The sequence below is a fragment of the Numida meleagris genome, chromosome 8, assembly GCF_002078875.1.
Source record: "Numida meleagris isolate 19003 breed g44 Domestic line chromosome 8, NumMel1.0, whole genome shotgun sequence".
Lineage (NCBI taxonomy): Eukaryota > Metazoa > Chordata > Aves > Galliformes > Numididae > Numida > Numida meleagris.
The window spans coordinates 14362361-14366771 of NC_034416.1; positions in this window are offsets into that span (position 1 = coordinate 14362361).

The window sequence follows — 4411 nt, forward strand, 5'->3', positions numbered from 1 at the left end:
GGCAACGGCCGTGCCCACAGCCTGCCCGGGGCTGCCGTGGGCCCAGGCCCCTCCCCAGCCCTGAGGCCTGGGCTGCACCTCACCCTGCGGGACAGACACGGGAGGCCCAGGGCAGACCCCAAGAACCAAAAAGGACAAAAAGGACAAGAGACGCTTACTGGCTTGACTTGTGTTTGCCGTTTTATTGTTCAAGATTCTTTGGTCGTTGTCTTTATGTTGTTCCTTGTCCTGCCTTCCTGGAAACAGAGTCCTGACGGAGCACCTGGAACAGCCCTTCCCTCTTCGCGTCCCATGCACAGTCTCCCGCTCCCCCAGAGCAACAGCCGCTTCTGTAGCTTCTCTCACGCTGCCTGGAGGCCGCAGGGCACGCGGGGCCCTTCGCTGTCCTCCTGCTGTTGGGAGCAGCTCCTCAGAGGACACCAGTCCCAGGCCGGCCCTCTTCCGCAGGGCTCACTGCGAGGCCGCGCTCCTCCGCTTGTCCTGGCGCAGCGGCTCAGGACGCCTGTGCCAGTGCCAGTCCTTCTCCTCAGAGCTCGGGAAAGAAGAGGGGAGAGGTCCTGGGGAAGGAAAGGGGGGCGGGGAGCAGCAGCAGGGGCTCTCGGGCGGATGCTGACTCGTCAACGCCTAGATGAAAAGCGAGAGCCCCTGGAGCGCCGTTCCCGGAGCCAGCGACGTCGACGGGCAAGCATGATCTTATAGTGCCTGCCCAGCCCCGGTGGAGGCGGATCCACCTCCATCGGTTCCTCCTCGGGAGGTAGGTCCACCTCCATGGGCTCGACGTCGCTCTCCACGGGGTCGATCTCCATGGGCTCGGGCTCCGGCTCGCTGCTGCTCTCCCGCCGGCGGCGCTTCCTCGGTGGAAAGGGAACCATCCCCCTCCACCACAGCTCTCGCCACGGGTGGGAAGGAAACTTGAAAGTTGCTCCTTGTCTCAGAGGACTCTGGCAGGCAAGGCGCAGGTCGAAGACCAACAGAGTTCTGGGCTCCGGGTCCCCGTATTTATAGGGGTCCAGGAGGGAGGCGGTCATGAGATCACAGAGCCTAAGACCCTAAGAATGTCCCATGACAACCCCCAAACAAACCGCTGGGCGAGGGGGCCCATGGCCCCTGCGTTGCCCTGGTGCCGCTAGGGGGGTTCTGCAGGCTTCCATTTCAAACCAGTAACGTTTTCATCCATGACTCCAAGAAAGATGTGAAAGTTCTATTAAATAACAGCGTGCTCATGTGATGCTACACTGGGAGGAGCGTTGACTCCCTGGGATGGGGCAGCCCTGGCTGTATGCGCTGTTTGGGAGGACGAGGGGCTGGAGAGCAGCACTGCAGAAAGGGATCTGGGGGTTCTGGTTGGTGGCATGTTGAATCTGAGCGGGTTCTCAGACCCGCAGTGTTTGGGGCCCCCAGCTCCATGCTGTCCACTCCACTGCCCCTCCCATGAGGAGGACTTAAGTAAGGCACAACACCATGTCCAATGGGAACACAAAAAAGCAGGACACTCATCGGCCATGAGGACCATGGAAACCCTCAGGTCTAAGAACGCTTCAAGGAACAGCCTCACACACACACGCCTTGCGTGTGCCAAAGTTTATTTTTCAAAACATTTCTAATGATTGGATATGAGCAGCAATCTTAAAGAAAACAAAACAATTAACAAGTCGTGAAGTCCCACGGTCAAAATATCAACAGAGCCGACAGCCAACCTTGGGCTTTGGCTTTTTTTTTTTTTTTTTTTTTAAAGAAGAAAATAAGTTTGTAGAACACAAACCCTCAACACTTTCTCTCTAAGTTTCCCCTCCAGTTTGTGGACAGTGTTTTTCCACACCTTGTGTCCTTATAAAATGAAGCAACTCACGTACAGGAACAGCCGTACAAGAATACATCTGAGAAAAGCCTCAACAACCTAAATGAGAGTAGGTCCTTTTCAATAAATATCCAGTAAAGGCACAAACCTGTTTTGGGGAAAAACATCACATACAAAGCAAGACCTACTAAATAAATAGTGGAGGGGGTGGGGAGGATGAAGCTATTCCAGCGCCTGCTGCGTCATTGCTCCAAAGAAAAATTCTGGCCAAATGTTTGGGAAAGGATGAAGTGCAACTGATCCTGAGGGTACACGTTTGAGATAGATAGACCAAAGACCTGATGTTGCGACTTGTCATAACTGCAGAAGTTACTACAATCTCTTTAAAGACCGCATCACTCAGCAGTTCCTTTAATGTAAATATCAATGACAGATCGAGTAACAGCAAGTTCTTCTCTATTCCTAGCTACCAGTAAATGTACAAACGATCACATGTATAGCTTCCATTGCTCAAAAATATAATCTTTGAAATGGAAATAAAAGACTGAGACACAGTGCCTTTAAACGTTGCCCTTACAATACAAACTGCCCAAAACACAAGTGTTCCTTTTTATATACATACAAATTAAGCACCGATCCACAGCGCTTTATTCAAATTGTAACCCACCCCCCGCCCCCCACTCCCTGCCACAGGAAAAAAAAAAAAAAAAAGAGGTGGATACACCCTGTAGTCGATCTCGTAGTCGGGTTTTTTTTTGTTAGTTTTTTCCTTTTCCATTAGAAAAGTCCGTTTGCAAGTTTTCCCTGCGCGCATTCCACCCCTATGTGCACAGAACTGAGATTTCTTTAGTAAAGAGTTTGTCCAAAATTTAAAAACTCCAAGTCAGTCACTTCGTGGAGGCAAAGTCAAACCAGATCTAAAGAGCGTTAGAAAACGCAGCTATTTAAGAAGAGGTACGCTGCCCAGAGCAAGAGGCCTAACGCCATCAGCCTGCCCAAACGCCCCAGCCATCTCACTGTGTGCCACGAGACAGCCCTCCTGCCGCACTGCTGAGTCCTGACTGCCAGCCCCAAACGAAGCGCTCAGGTTCAGCAGTGTGAAGCACGCAGCGTGCTGCAAGTCTTCCTCCTTGTTCCGACACACGTGGAGTGACCTCTCAGATACCCACAGCATTCAGAACGGGATTCTGAGCAAAGGAGTTGCAAGACGACAAAAGGGAAAGTCCCATTTATCTCCACCTCGCTTCCCTGCTTTACTCAGCAGAACTCCCCCCGCCATCTCTTCTTCCCCAGGATAGAGCTGAGCTAACTGTTCTCATGGATCCCTCACTGCGAACGAAGCTAAAAATGGAGCTTTGCAGATGTGCAGGAGCACTGCATAGCCATTACCCCTTTGCAAATTGAAAGCTGCTCTCAGACTGCTTTGCTACAAAAAGGACACTAACGTTTAAGAAATGCAGAGCAAATCACGAGGTGGAGCAGCACTACAACTGCTGGCTAGTCTCATCAGTACCTCCTTTTGCAGCAGTCAGTCCATTCTGGGTATTCTGAATGCTCTACAATTATTTCAGCTTTAAACACATCGTTTGCCAGATATTTATTTGCAGATTTGAGTGCAACAGAACTAAGTGTTACTTCAACAACTCCGTACGAGAGGAGACCTCACAGTTCCCAGTACTGGAAACTGCCTGGCTGCAGCACTCGCAGCTCCATCACTTCTCTCTGGAAACGCTGCGACTTTGAACTCAAGACTGCTCCATGCTGGATATACCCAAGGAGGTACTATTTACTAAAGAAACAGCCTCCTCAGCGCAGCCATCCCTTCTCAACCGCATCTGTCCCTCATCACGCACAGGGTAACTGCACTGCAGAATTCGTTGCCTTCACACCGTACAACTGCTCAGCCCCAGAGAGATGGAGGAAAGCTTTCGTAATTCAGACTGAAACACGGAACTGCAGTGTACCAGCTTACATCTGCCAGCAAGTTACTGGCTACAAATTCAAGGGTTGTTGTGTTTTCTTCTGTTGTTGTTTTCATTTAATTCCTTTTTTAACTGTTTCACTTGACAAGTGTGTTTCTGTAGCGTTTCTTCTGCACTCCTGGGACACAATTAAGCATTCAGACAAGGAGAAAGCTCGTTTCCACTACATGGAAAGTGCTGCTCTTCAAAGTTCTTCTCGAAAGGACAGACTGACAGGACCTGCAGGCCTACCCGCATTTACAGTGGGTCAGATTTCTGCAATTCTGCTGTCAGCTGCACACAGATTAAAGACGCGGTGCTCTCCAGGCCCACTTACAGTACAGAAGCAGAAGACTGATACTGTTTTGAAAACCCAACTTTCACATTTATCATTTGCAGAATTACAATTGACAGGAGAGGTTTTCATTGTATACCCCCCACTGCTGGGGGAACAAGTTGCTCCCTGTTCCATTCACTCATTACTAGCCCTCCCCCCGCCTTTTTGCAACATGCTATCACTTTTCATTGGCAATGAAAAATACAAGACAGCATTTTCATAGCTCACCTAAACTTTGGAGAAAGACTTAAATGTGCAATTGTGCCAGAAGCGCAGACAACTGCCACATCAGCAACAGCACACTTCAGGAATTAG